At 39.8% G+C, this 23,198-nt stretch overlaps 1 protein-coding gene across 2 annotated transcripts in view; it reads right to left on the bottom strand.

Moving 5' to 3' along the window:
* The window catches only part of LRFN5 (leucine rich repeat and fibronectin type III domain containing 5), a 553,367-nt gene that overhangs the window by 279,824 nt on the left and 250,345 nt on the right, over positions 1-23,198 (bottom strand). For both annotated transcript variants that reach the window (XM_044074250.1, XM_044074251.1), the window contains exon 2: positions 13,919-13,995. The gene's annotated coding sequence lies outside the window, so the exon portion shown is untranslated. The remainder of the gene's footprint in view (positions 1-13,918; positions 13,996-23,198) is intronic.

The raw sequence follows: 23,198 nt of genomic DNA on the forward strand, positions 1-23,198 counted from the left end.
GGCAAATAGATCTATATCCGGGCGTCCCCATTTCTTTGTTATCATGCTGAAGACTTGTGGATCCAGGTGCCACTCCTGGGGATCCATGAGATTTCTGCTTAGTTCATCTGCCAGAGTATTTTATTTTCCTGGCAGGAATTGTGCATGCAAATGTACTTGGTAAGTCAATGCTGTGTCCCATAAAGCCATGGCTAGTCTGCAAAGGGGGTAAGAATGTATGCCCCCCTGCTTGTTTATGTACCACATGACCGTGGTGTTGTCTGTCTTTATCAGTAGTTGTCCCAGATGAATTAGGTCCTTGAAGGCTGTTAGGGCATTTTAAACAGCTAGCATCTCTTTTTGATTGATATGTCGATACATTTGATTTGTGGACCAGGTGACCTGAATGCCTCTTCCTGCCATGTGGGCCTCCCAGGCATAATCTGATGCATCCATTGTTAGGTTCTGCCTGGCTGGGGGTAGTGAGAATGGCTGTCCCTTGTTTTGGTGACAAGCCTTTGCCCACCATCGAAACTCCTGTTGCAGGCAGGGAATGAGAGTAATCATTGTTTCCAGGCTGTGGCAATGTTGTGTCCAGACACTTTTTAGGTACCATTGAAGTTTCCTCATATGCAGTCTTGCATATGGAATTAGTAGGATGCAGGATGCCATGAAGCCCAAAGCTTGCAGAATTTTTCTTGCAGATAACTGGGCCTTTGTTGCCATTCCCTTGAAATAGGTAGTCAGTTGCCTTTGTTTGTCTGGCGTGAGATAAGCCATCTGGGCAGTTGTATTTAAGTTTGCACCCGGGAATATTATCTCTTGAGAGGGTACTAGTTTTGATTTCTTTTCATTGACTGTGTACTCTAGGCATGTTAAAAGTCTTTTCACAAATGCCAGATGCTGTAGTAGAATGTCCTTGTTCTCTGCTTGAATGAGGCAGTCATCCAAGTAAGGATATATTTGTATTCCTCTTTGTCTGCAGAAAGCAATTATTGGTGCCAGGCACTTTGTGAAGACCCTGGTCGCAGTAGATAAGACAAAGGGCAGCGCAGAGAATTGGTAATGCTTTGAGCCAGCCTTAAATCTGAGGTATCTTCTGCATGATTGTCTGATTGGGACATGCAGGTATGCCTCTTTTAGGTCTAAAGTCACGAGCCAAGCCTTTCTGCCCAGCATGGGCAGAAGCTGCTGCAAGGTCAACATCTTGAATTTTGGTATATCCAGGAAAGTGTTTAGAATAGATAGGTCCAGTATTGGTCTCCATGCTTTATCCTTTATGTGTATCAAGAACAGTCTTGAGTAAAATCCTTGTCCCTGCTCTTGCTGTGGCACTTGTTGAATAGCCCACATGTCCATTAGGGATGAGACTTGTTTTTGAGCCTCTGCCCATTGATTTTTTGGCAGGTCTGGCCAACCGTTTGCCCTTGGCAGGGTATGGAAGTGAAACTTGTAGCCTTATGACACCATGTCTAGAACCCATTTGTCCTGGGTTATAATGTGCCTATTTTGAGAAAAAAGTGCTATTTTCCCCCTAAGGGTGCTGCCAGAAGATAAGTGCTTGGTTCAGGCAGGGAGGAGTCATTGGGACTGTTTCCTGTATGGTTGTGATTTGTCTTCTCCACTTTTGGAGGTAGAAGCACTCCATTGCTTAGACCTGTACGAACCTTGCAGCTGGGATCTGCCTCTAGGGCGTCTGGATCTGCCCCTTTGAGGTCTGTCTGACACTGGAAAGGATCAATTCTTTGTAAGCCAGTGTCTGCTAAACCTAGGTGGCTGTACCTGTAAAAACTCTTTGACCGTTTGCATAGATTTAGCTTTGTCCTCCATTTTCTTTAACACCTCTTCTGCCTTAACACCAAACAAGGTATCATGCTGTAATGATGCATCTAATAATTTAGCTTTGACATGATCAGGCAGATTTTGTTCCTTTAACCAAGCATGCCTCCTAATTACAGAATCCGTAACAGCTGCCCTACAGGAGACCTCCAGAGAATCAAAACCACATTGCAAAGTATGCTTTCCAACTTGTTCAGCTGCATGCAACAAGTCCTGCATTTCTTTGTTTTCTGCATATTCAGAATTTACCAACATTTTCTGTTTAAGCAATGTCATGACATATTGCTGATATTTGAGCATATGAAATTGGCAGTTTAAGGCCCTTAAAGCCAAGGAAGCAGATGTGTAAATCTTTTTTCACCATCTATCCAGTGCCGTAGAATCTCTATCAGAGGGGGTTGGATTTTTTGCAGTGGAAGCCTTAACCCCTTTGGGACCCTGAGAAATAGTTTCTGGGTCTGCAGCAGGGTTTTTGAAAAGGAATTTATGAGAGTCAGGAACCCTGTAGTATCTGTCAGGCTTAACAGGAGCTGGAGGTAAGGAGTCAGGGGTCAGACTAGACTCTGAAAACACATCATCTACAATGTCTAACACAGGTGGAATAGCTAGAGGCCTGTGTTGAGGTAGTAAAAGGAAGTCCCTGAGCCTCTTCTTAGATTCTGAAAAATCTTGGCTCTCCCAGTGGAAATGCTCCCTCATGGTATGTAAGGTTTCCCCAAAACAGTAGTCCTCAGAAGGAGAAGCTGAAGGAAAAGATTCTTCAGCATCAGAATCCTCATGGGGGGAAGTGAATATTCCTGATCAGAAGAGGAATCAGAGGAAATGGAAACCTGATCTGAAGATTCATAGTCTGTCTCTTGCCTAGGCCTCTTATCAGGAGAGGGATGGGAACCCCTGATCAAGGTAATCAAGTCTTCGGTCATTTTGAGCATCTGTTTTTTGGGCATGAAGGCATGTCCATGTGGCTGGTGAACTTGTTTCTTTGCCTTTAAAGGTGCTTTAGTCTTTGCCTTTGAAGCTGAAGTAGGTTTAATGTATAATTGTTTAGGTCTGAATACACCCTCAGAAGCCGATGCCTGCTCAGCGGCTCCAGACCCATCTGAGGGAATAGTTTCCGAGGCTCCAATACCTTGAGTTTCCAGCGGCCTGACCAACTCCACGTGGGAGTCAGTAGCAGTCTGTGACTCTAAAGTAGCGGGTGTCAGGGGCTGCGAAAGCACCTCACTGAGAACCGGCGACTGGCTTAGGAGAAGCTTTGTTGTCAGTTTTGGACCTCGGTTGTCTGTCTTTTTCTTTTTCTTTGCGTTTTTGTGAACTCCGGTAGTCGGATGGCTATCCGACGACATTGTATAATTAAATCTGTTCCCAAAATAGCTTAATGCAAAATCGTACTGGCGCTTAATAGTGCGTTAGTTAAATCTAGCACAAAACTGACAACTTGAAATGTCGTGGTCAGGGCCTAGGGAAGGAATACAGTAAGAATGAAAGTCCTTATGAGGTATATGCTTCCACAAGAAATACAATTATTAACTTTTTCTGACATCAGTCTGGAGCAAGAAAAAAGTATCCCCAATGGGGTACTTAGCTTTTAATGAAGACTTTGGATCTGAAATTTGAACACGAAAATCTCAGGAGTCGGCCGACTGGCACTTGCGAACTGCTTCTGCATCGGGCACCGTGCGGCAAGAAAGACGGAAGAAAATAACGTCAGCTGCATCTTTTATACCCCTGACGACCTGATGTCAGGGAAGGGGTGACAGCGGCCGACGCAGGACCCAAGACTTTGGAATTCAGGCTGAATGAGAGCAACCTACCAGCAGGATTACCCAAATGTAACAACTGCAACAGTGAAACACGAAGAACATCTGGCAATGCAAGTAGCCTGCTTTGAAGCGGAGGTATCTTCTGCAAGACGCCCTGATTGGTGTATGCAGGTATGCTTCTTAAGTCTAGAGTTACCAACCAGGCATCTTTGCCTAGCATAGGTAGTGACTGTTGAAGAGTCAGCATCTTGAATTTTGGAATGTACAGAAATGTGTTTAGAGTGGTTAAGTCCAGAATTGGACGCCATGATTTGTCCTTTCTGGGTACCAGGAAAATTCTGGAATAGAAACCTTGTCCCTTTTCCTCTTCTGGTACTGGTTGAATAGTCCCCATGTTCATGACAGAACTTGTTTCTGGACCTCTGCCCACTGATTTGGGGGCAGATCTGGCTATCCGTTTGGGATTGGCAACTTGTGGAAGTGAAATCTGTATCCCTGGGATACTATAATTAAAACCCATTTGTCCTGGGTAATAAATTGCCAGTTTCATGCATGAAGTGCTAGCTTTCCCCCCAAAGGGGCGGCTAAGAGATAAGTGCTGAGTGATTGTAGAGGGAAGTCATTGAAACTGTTTACCATAGGGAGGTGCCTTGTTGCTTCCAGATTTGGAGGTGGAGGCACCCCATTGTTTTGTTCTAAAAGTTCCTTGTGACTGAAACCTGGAGCCTTTGGAATGTCTTGATTTGACTTGAGCGGCTCTCGAAGGAACTGGAAAGGACCGGTTCTTAGTAGGCCAGTGCCTACTAAATCTTTGAGGTTGCACTTGTAAGAAATCCTTCACAGTTTGCATAGATTTAGCTTTATCTTCCATCTTTTTTAACACTTCTTCAGCCTTATTATGAAAGAGACCATCTTGTTGTAAAGGAGCATCCAAGAATTTTGCTTTAACATGGTCAGGCAGAGTTTGCTCTTTGAGCCAGGCATGCCTTCTTAGCACATATCAAGTTACAGCAGCCCTGCAAGAGGCCTCCAAGGAATCTAAACCACATTGCAAAGTATGTTTTCCAACTTGTTCAGCTGAATTCAATAAATTCTGCAATTCTTTACTTTCCACACAGTCGGAGATTAACATAATTTTCTGTTTAAGTAGTCCCATGATATGCTGTTGATATTTAAGCCTATGAAATTGACAGTTTAAAGCCCTGATTGCCAAGGTTGCAGACATGTAAACCTTCTTACCCCATCTATCCAGCACCCTGGAATCTCTATCAGAAGGGGTAGGATTTTTGGCAGTAGAGGCCTTAATGCCCTTGGGACCCTGAGAAATGGTTTCAGGATCAGCAACAGGGGTTTTGAAAAGGAATTTGTGGGAGTCAGGAACCCTGTAGTATTTGTCTGGCTTACAAGGAGCCAGAGGCAGAGAATCAGGAGTCATACTAGATTCTGAAAAAACATCATCAACAATGTCTAGAACAGGAGGTATAGCTAAAGGCCTATGCTGAGGAAGTAGAAGAAAATACCTAAGTCTCTTTTTAGATTCAGAGCAATCCTGACTTTCCCAGTGGAAATGTTCCCTTAAGGCATGTAAAGTTTCCCCAAAAGAAAAATCCTCAGGGGGAGAGGCAGAAGGAATGGAATCCTCTGAGTCAGAGTCCTCATAAGTAGGAATTGACAAATTCTGTTCATTAGAAGAGTCAGAAGAAATAGAATCCTGTTCAGAAGATTCATAATCAATGTCTTACCTCGGCCTCTTAGAAGGATCAGAGTAATTAAATCTTCAGCCATTTTGATCATTTGTTTTTTAGGCATAGGGGCATGCACATGTTGCCCAGGCGTCAGTTTTTTAGACATATATTTAGATTTTGGCCTTAGTTTTGAAGATGGAGTCGGTCTAATATACAAATCTGTAGGCTTGAAAACACCCTCAGAACTGGTGCCTGCACAGCGGCTCTGGACCCATCTAAGGTAGAGACATCCGCAGATTCCATAACTGAAGCATCTTGCTGCATACCGGACTCTGAATGGGTCTCAGTAGAGGCCTGCAAATCAGAAGTAGTGGGTATCAGGGGCTACAAAAGCGCCTCACTGAGTACCGGCGAACCGGCGACTGGCTTAGGAGAAGCGTTGTCATTGGTTTTGGACCTCAACGGTCTGTCTCTGTCTTTTTCTTTGTGTTTTTTAGGTATTTTGGTAGTTGGATTGCTAACCAACGACATTTCTGGATAATTAAATCTTGAGCCAAAATATTTAAAAGCAAAAATATACCGATGTTTAATTGTGCGTTGATTAAATTTAGCACAAAACCGACAGCAAGGTACATTGTGGTCAGGGCCTAGGCAAGGAATACAATACAAATGAAAATCCTTATGAGGTATTTGCTTCCCACAAGTAATGCAATTATTAACTTTTACTGACATTGGTAAGGAGCAAGAAAAAGTTTCCCCAACGGGGTACTTAGCTTTTATTTGAAGACTTCAGTTCTGAAACTCAAAAATGAAAATTTCAAGAGTCGGCCGACCGGCACTTGCAAACTGCTTCTGCTTCAGGCACCGCGAGGCAAGAAAGACTGATGTAATGGTGTTGGCTGCATGTTTTATACCCCTGACGACCTGATGTCATGAAAGAAGGGACAGCAGCCGACGCAGGTCCCAAGACATTGTTAATCAGGCTGACTGAGGGCAGCCTGCCAGCAGATTACCCAAATGTAATGACTGCAACAGTGAAACACGAAGAACATCAAATATGAACTTTTCCTGAAGAAAGTCTCTAACCCTCAAGAGACTGTGATCCTATATTCTCCCTCCTTGGCATAAGCCTGTAATATATTCTGAAGAGTTAAGTTTAAATCCCAGACCATAACAACCTACTAAGAGGTGACCTACAGGGACCAGTAGAAATGAACTGATGGCCAAAGGTTGCAAAAGCATGTCAGTACAGATGTCAGGCCTAGACTGCTGAACAGGGGTAAAGCTTAGAATTGTTTGGATGCCTCTTTCAATGCCTTATTCTTTTTCCTGTGTGGGGAGTCTCACTGATAGAAATTTAGTCACCATGGTCTCATACTTCAAATGCTTAATTTTGTTTTTGGAAACAATTTTTAAAAATTGGCTTATTCCCAAGGATTGTAGGAGTAAACAAAAGACATACCTAACAGAAACTAATAAGGTTTTGCTGCTCTAAATAAAAGCACAAAAATAATGTGGGTATTTGTAGAAAATCTGTCTAGCACTCACATATTTCCCCTTCTTGACAGACAAAAGCAAATTTGAATTAACTTTTCCTTAGAAAAAGGAAGCTTCCCCTCTGGGGTACTTATCTGCCCAATTTTGTAGCTGAAGCCAACTGATGATCTCATAAAGCTGAGCTGAGGAGAAGTTTCCTTTAATGTACAATGCAGCAAGAACGTTCAGAGTTTCTCATGCACATACATCCATCTTACACCGGAATGTACTCTTGTGCAAAGCAGGGATGTATAGGGTATGAAACAGGAGACCAAACTTTAAAGACTGGCCAGACATCTGATGCTTGGCAAGATATGTCCCACATTGTTATAGTTACTCCTACAGTGATCTAAAGCAAAGCATTTGAGTATTTTGTGGGCATGTACTTAATAACAACAGACTATGCAAGACAAGACAGTATGCATTCCACATAGAAATAGTTATCTTGATGTGTTATAAATGGGGGTGTATCTAGAAGAAGAAAACTACTACATCATGATAGCACTCATACATTATATGTAACATCATGGCAGTGTACGCACAGATATACATGCAATTGCATAATTACATCACGGCAGTACACAAATATTATTACATCATAAGGGTGCACATACATTAAATATAACATCAAGACAGTACACACAACACACATACATAATTACATCATGGCTGTACATACACATTACTACATCACTACAATACACATACATTATATATAGAATGAAGACAGTGCACACACACACTCACACATGCAATTACATAGTTGCATCACGGTAGTACACACTTTACTACATCAAGATGGTACACATACATTGCATATAACATAATTACAGTACACACACACATGCACGTGCACACACATGCACACACACACACACACACACACACACACACACACACACACAGACACACAGACACACACACACACACACACACACACACACACACACACACACACACACACACACACACGTAAGTTTTAATATGCAGTAAACCCTGGAAACACTTCTGCCTATGCAGAACTGTTCACAGAAACCCTGTACCAGCATTTTAATAGCTATATAGAGGCAGATGCACCCACCAGGTACCACTAACTCAAAAAACAAGCCACCATGGTGGAATCAGAAAATCAATCAAATGTATAACAGGAGGAAGAAATTCATGGCAAAAATTAGGAGGTGCAGCACCCAGCAGGATAAAAGCACTCTCATCAAACTAAACAAACAACTCAGAGGACAAATAAAGTCTAGCAAGGCCAAATCTGAGGCAAGTTTGGCCTCCCAGGCCAAGGACAACTACAAAGCATTCTTAGCTATGTCCGAATCCTCAAAGGCAATACACAATTATGTGCAGAGCTCATTGTAAATGGAGACACCTATACTGAGCCAGAAGATATAGCAAACCTCCTGGCTGATAAATTCAGCTCCAGCTTTACTCCTCTCGCACTGTCAACCTTCCCTCAGAAAATATAACCGCCCCTACTATCACTAAGGAAAAAAGCTTTAATGCTCTCTCTAAGACCAAGAACACTGCATGTATCTCAGGATTCTTTCTAAATAGCATGAAACGTGACATATCAGGGCCTCTGGAATTACTATTTAACTGTAGCCTCCAAACAGGCTTTGTGCCTCATGAATGGAGAAAGGCAACGGTCATCCCTCTGCACAAAGCTTGGCCATCTAAAGACCCTGGAAACTACAAACCCATAAGTCTCATTGGTCTTATATGTAAAGCCATGGAAAGAATTATCATGGAGATGATCAACTGAGATATAGTAAACCTCCAGACACTAGACCCAACCCAGTTTGGTTTTGCAAAGGGCAGATCATGCCTACTCAACCTGGTGGACTTCTTTGAGAAGGTCACCAAAGCAATGGATGAGGGCAAAATTGTTCACACTGCCTACCTTGACTTGGCCAAGGTATTTGACACAATACCCCACTCAGGCATTGTTGACATACTCAAGAGGTTAGGTGCAAACCCATATGTTGCCCAGTGGATAGCCAACTGGATCACAGACAGGACCCAGGAAGTTAGAAATGGGGAGTCCACCTCTACAAAGAGGCCAGTCACAAGTGAAATTCCTCATGGATCAGTCCTTGGACCACTCCTTTTTGGCATTTACTTCTCAGAGGTCAAGGCCAATGTCAGTGGTCTCTGGCTGACTAAATTTGAAGATGATTGCAAATTAGGAGCTGTCACTGAATCTCACACTGACACAGATGTTCTCCAGGAGGGGCTGACACAGACAAACAACTGGTGTCATAGTCATGAACTAAAACTAAATGCCAAGAAATGCATAATAGTATCCTTTGGGAATTCATCCATTCCTGGTAACTTTCATACTGACAACACACCCCTTACAGTTGACCCAGTAGTCAGGAACTTAGGAACACACATAGACAGTAATCTAGCCTTTAATCATCATGTGTCTACAGTGGTGAGGAAACCATTCTATGTTGCACAACTTATAAACAAAGATATGGCATCTAAGTCTGAGAAAGTCATTGTTCCACTGTATTCAGCATTTATCAGACCTATCATTGAGTACAATGCCCCCTCTGGTATGTACCTCACCAGGCATATCCAACAACTGGAAGGACCACAGTGGTTTCTCACTAAAAGAATACAGGGCATAAGCAATATGTCCTATGCAGTCCACCTCAAGCCCTATCCCTGTAATCTGTCTCTTACAGACTTTTGAGGGGAGATCTATGCCTGGTATAAGGGCATTGTCATACCCCACTCTGATGGGCTTCCTGCATATCCACAAAACAAACAGCACCAGAATTACCCGTTCTAAAGACTTAAACCTTGCCTGTGATATAAATTGGTCCTGCTGGAGAGACGGGTATACATCACAGAGACTACCCCATCTATGGAACAGGTTCTCCATCCATGTGAATCAGAGTTCCTCCCTAATCCAATTCAAGTGCAACTTGGACAATTGGATGGGAAACTGGAAATTCATCCCTGGTTTAGCACCTATGTTTCTGATGCAAACAGGTAACCTGTAAATGGTTCATCTCCCATCCCCAGGGTATCAGAACGCGGCAGAGATTTGGGATGCATGGCTAGGCTTAAAAAGGCCCTTGTGGTCGTTAGCCAAGTAAACACCTATGAACCTATAAACACCTATATAATAAATAAATGGGGATCTACCTGAACACTGTTACATGCAGATTATTGCATAGTCACCTATGACAAATTTCACAAGTGCACTAATGGTTATAGAAGGGTGGTTTGGGAATAACTTATGTCATCCTAATTTCACAGCCAAAAAAAGAACACGTATTCATCATTAAGGGAATTTTACTATGTCCTACCAAAATAGTAAGCTGAGTGAAGTAACATTTCAGAGGGCTAGAGGTTATATATGAGGGTCACGTGGAGAGCAACAATTACATTCCTTGTCTAAGTTTTGTGAACTGCTCTGCCATTTCGAAAGCAGTTCAATACTTAGCTAAAAGTTACCGTAGGTGTCAGCCTGCAAGAATACACTATAACTCCTGTATGCTTGAGAATAGCCATCTGCAACATCTTAACACTGACTGTATTAGCCCTTATGGGGACTTAATGTCTTTAATTACAGTGGATGCACAAAGATGTATAGAGTAGCTGGTCATTACCTGACTGAAGAGTAAGATGATAAAAAATCACAATAAGTACTAAGAACAGGGTTTGCAAGAAATGGCTTTTCGATCCAATTGTCATGCTACTGTCCACAGTTCAACTCAGAAGTGTAACACATTTGTAGAAGTAAAGTGTTGTTAATCACTTTATATTTACAACTAATCACTGCATCACAAATTTATTAGAATGGTAACCTTGCTGTGTGAAAAGAGGGGCAGAACTCCAACTGTGACAAAAGCTAGGATTAGCAACAGGAGCACTGGAGGAGGCAGGATATGGAAGGGAATGAGAAAGAGTGAAGGACTGTAGCCAGCTTGACCTTCCCGGGCAGTATGCACTTGAGGGACATTTGCTGGGGGGGGGGGGGGGGGGTGGCCAGGTCTGTTTCGAAGCAATGCCTCTTGCAGAAATGAGAACCTGTTCTCTGCCATCAGGCTACTACGTGCCCCACTCTGGCATTTCACTTGGCGTGTGCAGGCAGATTGGCCCTACTTGTTAAAACAGCATACATACAATGACCACAGCTACACAACTAGTGTTACTCCTGAATGGCAAACTATATTCCAGAAGTAATTAGTGAACCTAATTGCATGGAATTAGCCATGTGAAACATCAGCTCAATGCACAAATGCCATGCATTTTTTAGATAATTTGCGCAAGTTCATAATATGCTGATCATAGATTAAAAACTGTCAGACGACAAGGTGTGTCAATGTGTCCAAATGGTTGGATCAAAAAATAAAAAAAAATATTATAAGAGATTGCAACAGAGAAGACATGCAATCTGGTTAAGGCACAGTCATAAAAGGGATGGTAGTCAATCAACAAATGTATGCTCAAAATGCAGGAGATATGCAAGATGATACTCCAGAAATGTTAATCACTGTTGACCTACTTCATGGTCATAATCCCCAATAATCTAACCTGAAGACACATGCATGTCCAGGTTAACTAAAAAAAAAGAACAGATGAACTTAACTATCTTCATACAAAGATGAAAACCGGTTTTATTTCCACAGAGTGATGAATGAAGAGTCTTGATTATGGTCATTTCCCAAAGAAGATAACTAAACAGATCTGCAACTCAAAAAGGATGACAGATCAGACATTTCTTCTGGGGGAACAGGTGTTACAAGAAAACTAACTATAAGAATAATACAAACATTAGTGCTGAAGGTTGTTACTGGATAACACCTGTAATAGGACCAAAAGTGGTCAGTAACCAACTGCCGGGGATACAAAGTCAAAAATATGAGTGTCAGCCAGATTTCCTGCAGAGGAAATTTATGAAAAGAGAAACTATTTAAAGTAATGACAATGAGACTACTACTAAAATGAGTACAGGACATTGTCCGTGAATAAATAATGCTAAGCCATGTGGCAGACACTGGCTAGTATATTGTGAGAAGCCAACATATTTATATGGAGCACATGAGAAATAACTAGGGTGCAAAGGTCCACGTTCAAATGCTAGAATGACAACATCAAAGATTCATCTTATATACATTTACAAAGCACACAAAAACATATGATACTAAGTATTATACTATGAATTGAATAATGTCTTACTAATTAAGCCAGGCACACTAGTGTTGCTGGATGGTGAGTATTCTGACTGGGGTTGCTCCTCTTAGAATTACCTGTGAAATCATTCCTTAGTGAAGCACAGGCTATTAAAAACATTTTATGTCTCTAGCAGCATTGCATTCAAAATGAGAAAACTGTATCCTGAAAGCAGAAAACCAAGATAATAAAGCAAAGGAGTGTGGGATCATAGGAGGTTACTAGTTTAACTGTCCGAGGGCCCTTACAAGCTTAGCCAATTTCAACCCGAGTTCCTAAGGGTGGTTTAAGCAGACAATAAACTCAGCACCTACTGCACCTGCCCAAGAGAGGCACAGGTGGAACCCTTGGGGTGAATTCCTGGTTGCCCATCCAGTCATCCTAATTACACTTAAATAGGGCCAATGAGGGGCTTTGTTTATCAAGAATACGAAGCTTGTTCCAAAGGTGGGGCAACCTCTGTGAGACAAATCTGTCTCTCCAGCAAGTTCTGTTGATGTCACGTACCAGGTTAAGGTCCTTTGAATGAGTGACCCATGTGCCACTGACTTGCAAATGTGCAGCATTTCCATTTAAGCTAGGTTAGAGGTTGCTGTATATGCAAGTCACAGGTCACCTCTGAGCAGTCTGCATGACACAGAGTAAAATGACAATGATTTCAGTCTGTCCACATAAAACAGATCTTGAAGACCCTGAATTTTCTTTGTAAGGAACCTTTGTGGACTCTCCAATTGCTGCAGGTGTTTGGAAAGGAACATACTAAAGGGAGTGTTGTACTCTATTATTGGCCTGATGAGGGAAGAGTACAGGGGGTTTATAACCACTTTTTTCTGGAGGCAATGCCATTACTTATGAGATGAACAATATAAAATGCCCTTCTTACCACTGTGGAGACACGTTGATCGAAGTTAAGGTTGCTGTCAACTTGTGTACCTAGATCTCTCACCACTGACTGTGTGCTTAGGGCATTGCTGTTTATGTGGTAGTTTTTAGGAACATTACCCTTGCCAAAGGGGATGATAATGCATTTGTTTTGCATTAAGTTTAAGACCATGACATTAGCACCAGTCATTAATCTGCGTAAGACCTACTTGCAGGATGTTGATATCACTAGGGGTTTTGATGATTGCTCCAAGTTTGCAGTCATCAACAAACTTTGTCAGCCACAGTCCTTAGTTTTAGCCTGTACTTCAAATAAGTAGATTCCAAACAGTAGGGATCTCAGAACTGATCCCTGTGGAACACTACTGGTTACAGGTCTGCTGGGGGAGGTGGATTCCCTCATTTTGACTGTATCAGTTCTATCAGTGAGCCAGTTTGCAACCCACCTGACACTATATAGGTTGATATCCAGCTGAGTGAATTTATCAATGCTGTATGCACAGATCTGCCCTTGTCTAGGGCTTTGGTGACCGTCTCAAAGAAGTCCATCAAGTTTAACAGGCATGATTGCCAACTGACAAAGTCAAACTGGGTGGGGTCGAACGGTTGGAAATTTCCTTTAACTTTGTTAATAAGGTCCATAATGATCTGTTCCATGGCCTTGCAGATAAGGCTGGTCAGGCTAATGGTATATAGTTTATGGGGTCCCTGGATGCACCTCTTTTGTGCAAAGGGATGATAGCAGCTGTTTTCCATTCTGCTGGGAAGAAGTCAGTGCTTAGGTTGAGATTGAAAAGTTTGATCAATGGTGATGCTAATTCCTGTTTTAACCCACTTAAAACACAGCCCGGGATGTTGTCTGGTCCCATAGAGGCTGTGTTTTTGGTCTTGGAGAGGGTGTTTAAGAAAATGCCCATGGAGAGGGCATCATCTCTTTGAAAATCATCTCTTTGGAAATTAGCAGAAATTAAAATTGATATAGAATAAACACATTAACAAATGTCAATCCCATTCACTAAAATTAAATTGCACACTTACCACAAAAGAAAGAAAATGAAACACAGGAAATCAGTGACCATAAATATCCAGGAAGCAGTCACAATCTTCAGGAAATCCTGAAAAAAAAAGAAAAAACAAAATCAACTAAAAAAGGTGCAATGTGTAATGTAAGAAGTAACAGAAATCAATACTTAATGAAGTAAGGAAACTATGGAAAACCAAAGAGTTAAAGTAATATATTTTCTAATTGGTATGCAGCAAAAAAGAAAGAAAGATAAAATATTTTATTAAAAACAAGTAAAGAAAATAAATTTACACATAAAATAATTTACTAACATCGCCTAAATGAGTTACTTTGATGGCATTATCACAGATAAGAAAAAGCACCTAGCGGCAACTGTAACATACCTAAGAAGGGGACTATAAAGACACCTATAGTACCCTCCAGTAAGCAGAACTGTAAACAAAAAAGACACACAAAGAATATCGAGTAATAAAATTTTGCTTCAGCAATTGCTTTTGCTTTTCACCATCAACACAAGAAATGAATCTCTGAATGTAAGTAATGCCTCCCTTAAGAAAGCTGGATTCCAAAAGACATTAATCTTGGGGTAGCACCCTACCCCAAGTTGCAGTGCTGCACCCAGTTCCAGAATCATCTTATATTTTTGTTCTTGCTATGTAGGCTAATGAGTAATGTGCAAGCCTGTGTTAGATTCCAAAAGTGATTCTATGCTGAATATGCTCCAATACATAGAAAAGTGACATTTCAATTCCAATGCAATCCTTCAAGATAGTGGCATTGCCCATTGACCTAAAGTCCCCTAAGGTATTACAGGTGCAACTTGACTGTTGTCAAGAGTACTGCAAGCATTACATGGGGAAAGCACATTTGCCTGCAGCAATACTACCAGAGCACTGAGAGAGCTGTTCTTCGACCGGTAAGGTATCAGTATAGTCCAGGTGAGGACTGCTTGCATGTACAATAGTAGTTTTATATTATTCATCCCCTTTCTAAGCAAGGGGAAATAAAAATCTATATTTTTTAATGCAGACTGTGTTCTAATAGCACAAGCTGACAGCATGCTGACACTGCATTTTCTGCCAAAATACAGCATGTAAGACAAATGTTTTACCTGTTATGCATGCATAATTAAGGCCAACATACAGGTGTTACTGTGGGATGGTGTGCATTCGTGGAATCACTGGGAAGCTTGCTGCATGCTCACACACAGTCAGACTATGTCACACATATGTAATGGGATTCATTAACATGGAATGATTTTGAAGTTCATTATCTACACATGATGCAGTATTCCTTACAAGGATGTGAGATGATGGTATATCAGAGAGGTCTATACTGATTCTGCCCCCGTGAGTATGATGCCATAACAGGGTCAGACCTGGAACCTATCCTAGGGTAACACTGTAGGATGGCAGTGTCTCTCAGCAATGCTACTGCCAACCTCTGTTGGGATCATACTGTCAGAAACCAATAAAGCAACAATAATGACTGGCCTTGTTCAAAAGGCCATGTTTGACAGCCAACTATAAAAAGACTACATGAATAATAGAGAATATGGGCATTATAACATACCTCCCATACCTCACAAAAGCACTTGAAAAACAACAGAAAAAATAAAATGTACACAGTGCTGTAATGATCTCCAGATGCAAGAATGCAAGTGAGATTAGGATTTGTTTTTGACCAACCAACCAGTAGGCAAGAATCAAGAAAGAGTGACTGGCTGGGCAGACATTTTTATCAATGAGTGCCTATTTATCATGGAACAAATAGGTCCTTTATATGACTGTGTAGCTTTTCTCTGTGTACTCTGTTTTCCTCCCACATCTCAGAAAACTGTCTATTTATTACCTATATATGTAATGCTTAGTCTTGCCTTTTTGGGACAGGTCATGCATGAAAACAGTCAGTGATAACCAAATTACCTGCATGGTCAAAAGATGAATACATACAATCAAGTTATTACAACATTAGAATTTTAAATGCTTCAAAAGTGTTTAGTAATCCACCGGATAGTAACAATAATACTTCAAGTTAAGGTAAAGTTAACACTTAAGCTGATGTAAATCATACTTTTATTTATTCACACTAGCAGTAACCATGGCAAATTACTCCTTGGTAATTATTCTATTCAGATGCTGTACAAAAAGTTACAAATATAACAAAACTACGAAAAAGAAATCTTACTGCTGTTATTCAAATTTTTAATGAAAAACTAAAATATTAGTGCTACAATATTGTTACAAATGTCACAATACTTAATATAAAGACTAAATTAAATAACTGTGATGTGAAAAAAATATAAAAATGGCTAAACTTTGTGAATTCACAAACCAGTCATAGTAACCCCTCTGTAATCCAAAGTCATGGGTATGGTATGGTATGTGAAGTAATTTATCCATTTGCTTCCTAAGCATTATCTCACTGTAGGCTACACAGTCATGAATTTTTTCAGCCATGAGCAAATTCCACCATAACTCACACACCGGCCATGGATTACTGCTATTATAACCTTTGCTTGCATCAGTCATTCTTTTTATCCTATGAAAAAAATATGAAAAGAGGAGAAATGCTGCATATGTGAAAATTCATGCTTAGGAAATATTGGCAAAAAGAGACACTGAAATGTAGATTTGATCTCCGCTTGTCATTTAATATTTACTACAATGTTATGGCATGACAAAAACGTCACATGTTTATTGGACAAAAAATGTGCTGCCCAGTGTCTTAACCATTCTATTTGACCCTCACAACAGTGAGCCCTATATTTACTGGTATGGCACAACTAGAAGGATTTCAGAATTAACTTACTTCTAATTACAGGTTGGATAATTATTTCCATTAAAACTGCACTCATCTATTACCCTATAAAAATACTATCAGCTTTAACTCACAAATGATAATGATTCATGACAGCATCTCTCTCTCTCTCTCTCTCTCTCTCTCTGTGTGTGTGTGTGTGTGTGTGTGTGTGTGTGTGTGTGTATATATATATATATATATATATATATATATATATATATATATATAAATGGAATCATTACATAATCTTGATCTGAAATACCGAATTTCAAACTTTCCAGACTATATAGCTGGAACTCTAATTACCGAAAGACCAGAAGCTCGAATTTCAAAATCCCGATCATCGAGAGTTTGACATTCGCGCTTCTGGTTTTGCGGTATGGTGGAAGGTCAGGTAAGTATCTATGTTTAAATGTGTTGGTAAGGGTTTAGTGTGTAAGTGCGTGCTGTGACTGTGATGTGTGTGTGCGAAGGGAATGTAGGTGTGTGATGGTGTTTCGTGTGTTTGTGTATGTAGTGCGACCTTGGTTAGAATATTTAAGTAGGGGGGGTGTGTGGGGTGCAGTAGTTTAGGTTTGTGTGTTTGTGTTCTGGGGGATGGTGTGTTTATGTGTATGCGTCTGGTGTATGTTGAGTGGAGTTTTCGGTAGTTTGAATTTCGTGGTTTTGATGTTTTGGTATTTTAGTGTTTCGGGTATTTGGTCTCGGGATTTTGGGCATCGGTAGTTTGGGTTTTCGGGATTTAGTAGTAGTTCCATATATATATATATGTGTGTGTATATATATATATATATATATATATATATATAGAGAGAGAGAGAGAGAGAAATATGAAGTCTCATTTTCTGTTAATCTGTTTTACTTAAAATCTACATTCTTCTTTTTATTTAAGGAAAATATATTGGGAGATATTTTATGAAGAACAATATAATTCAGCAGTTTTGCAGTATCATATTTTAGTAAAGTTTTAACTTTTATAAATTTGTGTTAGTCTGTTGCTTTTCTGTGAAAGATTATAATTATTTCTTGAAAGCCTAAAACAACTTCATCTGACCTCTGTGAGATTCCAGATTGAAACATATGCAGGTATTTCTCATCCTAACAGAAGAATCAAAGAAATTTATATTGCTACGGTCAGACTATGTTACAAAAACAGTTACTGTTTTGCATTAGGCATTCTCTTGGTTTCTGTTTTTACAAACGTATAACTCAGTGTTACCTTTCCTTGAAGTGATGTTACAGTTTTGCTAAGTTGCATAACATGTGAACATTTTTCCTTTGTCAAATGAAATATATATTATCACTGACAACATACCGCATTTTCACAAGACTGGCATATTCAGACATTTAGTCACTGGAATAAATTTTACCATTATAGGAAAGCCAAAACTGGGATCCTCTCTAACAAAAATGCTTAAAATGTTATCAAATAAAGCTTATAATATATTTGCAGGATTACAATATGCTGTGCAGAAAGGTTTCAAATAGAAACAGGGAAATCAAAATCAGTACTGAAAACTGTTTCTGACTTTTCACCTGCTTCTTTGTCTGCTGTATTTATTTTAATTCAATATCATCAGAGAAATCTTGGGTGGCCATGGTGGTGCAGCGGTTAGCATTGTTGCCTCACAGCAAAAGGTTCTCTGGTTCAATTCTCGGCTGGGGTGCCTTCTGTGCGGAGTCTGCATGTCCTCCCTGTGGTCGCGTGGGTTTCCTCTGGGTACTCCGGTTTCTTCCCAAAGACATGCTGTAGGTGAATTGGACACCCTATATTGGCCCTAGGTGTGAGTGTGTGCCTTCTGTGGAAGGTGGGTGCTGGGCTGGCAACTCGACACTGTAAAACTCCACTGCCAATTATGAGCAGACAGGTGTTCTGCTGTGGCGACCCCTAACCGGGAAAAGCTGAAAGAAGAAGAATCATCAGAGAAATACTTAAAAACAAGTTAAATAAAATACATTCTTGCTCATTTGCTATGTACTACACAGGTCACCATGGTGACAGATCACATTAGAAAGACAGAGAATTAAGGAAACTCTATTTTGTCATATATATATATATATATATATATATATATATATATATATATATATATATATATATATGCTATAAATTAATTTTTGCTGCAAAATAAATTCTCATTTACCTAACACTGGCAAATAATGATCCAGTTTTAAACTGCTAAAACAAAATATCCTTTCTGAATACTAACCAAGAAGTAATTGCTTTCTCACAATGTTCAGCTTAGAGGCTCTGATCATGAGTATTAAATATAGATTTAATTTTCTTTGAACGTAATTAATTTTATTTGATATGCATATAAGAGTAAAATGTAGTCATTTGCTTTTATTTTGTTCTAAAAGTTAAATGGGTTGCATTCTGGGAAGATTATAGTAAAACAACAAGGGAAAGTCTTCCTTTACATTTTCATAAATGAAGCAAGCTTAAAGGAAAACTGTCAGAATCCTGAACTGCAGAACATGTTTTTCATCTTTTATTAGATAAAAAGTGTCTCTCTTTGTTCCCTATAAAGCTGATTGAAACTCATATAATAGCTGCGCTATGGCTTCCTATTAGAAATGTGAGCTCCATAACTCCTAAAGAATAAGTCCATTCTCAGTTAAAACAGTGAATGTTGACATTGCCCTAAAATGTTTGAAGCATTTTAAAGGATGTTTTGCACTGAACTCCTTGACATGGGGAACACATTTCAACACACTCCTGCTTCTTTTGCATATTAACTCTGAAACTATTGCATCTCACAGTAAGTAAAACATTTCAATATACCAAAGTTTTGGAGTTAGTGTATGTTGTCAGAGTACAGTATGTCCATGAACCATAAAACCCACCCCACAACAGGCCACTTCCTGCCTCATGGTGACAACACTAAGTCAAGTCCAAGATGCATTTGCAAGTGTCGGCCAATCATCAACATTTGCAATACAGAAAATGAGGGTATCGTGATATTGTATAAGCAAAGGTAGATTATTCCAGAGATGAGGAAAACACTGAGCAATAAATATGTCCCTCAGGCATGTCTTATTTTGATGTAGACTCATATTTTTAGCTTGAGCATTTATATAGCCATTTGTTTTAAGAACATTTAGGAGATCAGGTGCCTTAACCACATAGAATGCTAGATATAAATCATAGTGCAGGAGTCTATAAGAGTATAGGGACAGAGCTTCAAATCTGTCTTTGTAGCAAAGGGTACTTAGTCCTGTGATCATTTTTGTTAACAGTCTCTGAAGTCTTTTAGCTGCATAACATTTGTATAGAAAATGCAAAGTAAAATATGCATTATATTCTCTAATAAGTCTAACTAACTGTGGTCGTGGTGCTGCAGTAGCGTTGTCGCCTCATAGCAAGTCGTTGTCCCATTCGATTCTCAGCTAGAGCATCTTCTGTGTGGACGCATACGTGAATGGGGCATGCCTTCGTTGAAAGTTGTGCATCAGGGCTGGTAACCCGGTACGTAAAAATCCACTACCAATCATTAGCGGACCAGAGTTCCGCTGTGGCGACCCCTAACCGGGAAAAGCCGAAAGACATAAACAATTCTCTAATAAGTCTAACTAGGATAGAGTATAGGGAGATTATTACTTATTTTGACCTAGAGAAGATAACTCTAGTTATTAATTTGGGGCTAGATAGAAGAATTTCCTGACTACCTTAGCTATGTGGTGGTCAAAAAAAGGTGTTGACTACAAATGTGTTGAGATCTCTAATAAACATAACATTCTGGTGGTAGATGCTGTCTGTACTGTAAGCTACAGCTGGGATTTGCTTCCCAAAGGTGACAGTGATACATTTCTTAGCATGTAATGTAAGCCAATTTCTAATACCCCATTGATCTGTATAATGTACTCCTTACTGTTATAATACAGTATATGATGCTGAGTAAATGGCAACAACCAGCCTGCAATCATTAGCAAATTTAGCTATTCATATAGCTGGAAAAGTGTTTTGAAGATCTAAGAAGTAGATAACACACAGGATTCTCAGTACTGAAGCCTATGGAATGCCACTGGTTCACAGGTTCATAGATTCATAGGTAGGTACTAGGCTATCGGCCCAATGGCCTACATAAGCCTAGTCAACAAGGTTCCATAGCTTACGCCACCCAAGAAAGTTATTTTCCTGTGCCACTGTCCAGCTGAAACACAGAAGTGATCCTCGGGGTGTATTTCCTTTTTCTTTCTGAGGTGACACATGCTAGCTTATCAACAAGAGTTCTATGTCTCAGCCAGTTTTCTATCCATATTGCAACATAAGGGTCTACATTTAAGCCTTTAAATGTATTCACAGTTCCAGCATACAAAATGGTATCATAGGTCTTGGCCACACCCAAGTATACCACATAAAATACATGTCTGCTAGTTCATCTTTACTGACGTTCTCCAAAATAGGTCTACTACATTATGTAAATAAAATGAAATTCGAACCACAGTGTGCACTGAATGAATACTCAAGATCTGAAACACGAAGATTTATTCAACCAACAACAGACTAAGCATATGCTTTCACCAGCAACCTGGCTTCTTCAGAGTCTGACAGTAAAACACTCCATATAAAAAAACTCCATATAAAAAACACTCCACATTTAAAGCAAGAATGCATTCTCCCCACCCATCCAATTAATCAATAAATCAATCAAACAGACAATTTCTTAAGAATACATTTACAACCAAGTATTAGTTTAAAAAAACAATTCATAACATTTAATAAACTTATAATAGTCATACACTACATATGTATACATATAAAAATGTAATATAAAATTGCAGTTCCTCTAAATAACACTACTTAAGTATTTTAACTGAGGCTTTATGGTGACACATTCATTTAGCCCAGGGCGCCTGGTAGCATTGAGCCTAAGCTGCCATTCCATTTCTAACCTTGCTACCCTGTTCTGTGCATCACACTGAATGTTAGACTTAACCCTATCTATAATAAAAATAAAAATTTGTTAAAATTCCCACATACTGCACTATGCAAATAAAGTGCATTGTGCTCATCCTTTCTCCTGATTGAACTGACATGTTCCCCTATTCTTGTTTTCAAGCCTGGTGTAGTCATGCCCACATAAAATGCATCGCATGACATACGCAAGATATACACAATTCTTGGTGCTACAATTGCAAGCACCTGGACAAGATATCGTGCGTTGATACCCCACTACACTTACGTACGTCCCAACTGCTATGTATCTACATCCTGTACAGGAACCACATTTGCTCATGGCAGATCTAGTGTTGCTTCTACCCTCTCTTTCTAGTATGCTCTTCAAGTTCTTTCCTTTTCCATAGACAATCACCGTATCACCTAGGATCATTTTAATATCTTTACTCAGAAAATATTTCCACAAATTTCTGAGACTAGAACCTAGTTCATTAGCTCTTTCATTGTATGTTAAAACAAATTTTGCTTTATTTGTTTTATTCAATGTGCTGACACTACTACCTATGTTTGCACCCTCCTCCCCTTGCCCTCTTAGAATAGGACTATATTTGTTTCTTCTTCTTCTATATACTTCTTTTTGATGTTAGTTAACATTGATAGCGGTACCCCTGTCAACAAACATTCCAATCAATGTATAAATTTCCTTCTTAAATAAATCATCATTACTGATTAATCTACATAGCCGGACCATCTGGCCCTTAACTACACCTCTCCTTTGGTGCAGAGGGTGACAACTTGTGTAGTGCAGCATCGAGTTTGAATAACTAGGTTTCCTGTAAATTGTACTCACCAGTCCTTCTTTGGTCTTAAATAAGGTAATGTCCAGGTAATTTACTCTCTCTTTGTTCCAGGTGTGTGTAAATCTAAGGAAATCTGTGGTTTCATTAATGTAAGAGCAAAATTCCTTAACACTTTCCTCATCCCCTTTCCAAAATATAAGGAGGTCATCTAAAACCTACAGTACAAAAGAATGTTGCCCTTGTACTTTGAGTTTAACACAAATTGCTTTTCCCATGCCCATAGCACTAAATTAGCATAGACAGGGGCACAACGGGCACCCATCCCTACCGCTGTCTTTTGTTGATAGATCTCTCCATCAAATTGTATAAAGTTATTATGTAGTATGATTTCCATCAAGTCATGACATATCTCCAGTCTTTCTTTATCAAAACTGGGACTAGTCAAAAGACTGTCATAAAACAGTTCCAGCCCAGTTTGATGTGGTATCACTGAGAATAAGTTAATGACATCGACAGTCAAGAACCCAAACATCTCATTCCCAATGCCCTTAACACTTCCTACCCTTTCCAAACAATGCCACGAATCCTTTAGTATGTGGTCAGCATCCATTAATGCTTTTTCACAAAATGGTCCACAAATGCAGCCATTGGTTCTGTCTTGGAACCCTTTGCAGAAACAATTGGTCTAAACTGCACATTTTCTGTCCCTTTGTGGACCTTTGGGATTCCAAAAAGCTTGGTCATAGTAGGAAACTTCACACAAAGAAACTCATACTCAACCTCATTAATAAC

The sequence above is a fragment of the Protopterus annectens genome, chromosome 6.part0 (genome assembly GCF_019279795.1).
Source record: "Protopterus annectens isolate FY-2018-M chromosome 6.part0, PAN1.0, whole genome shotgun sequence".
In the NCBI taxonomy this organism is placed as follows: Eukaryota; Metazoa; Chordata; order Ceratodontiformes; family Protopteridae; genus Protopterus; species Protopterus annectens.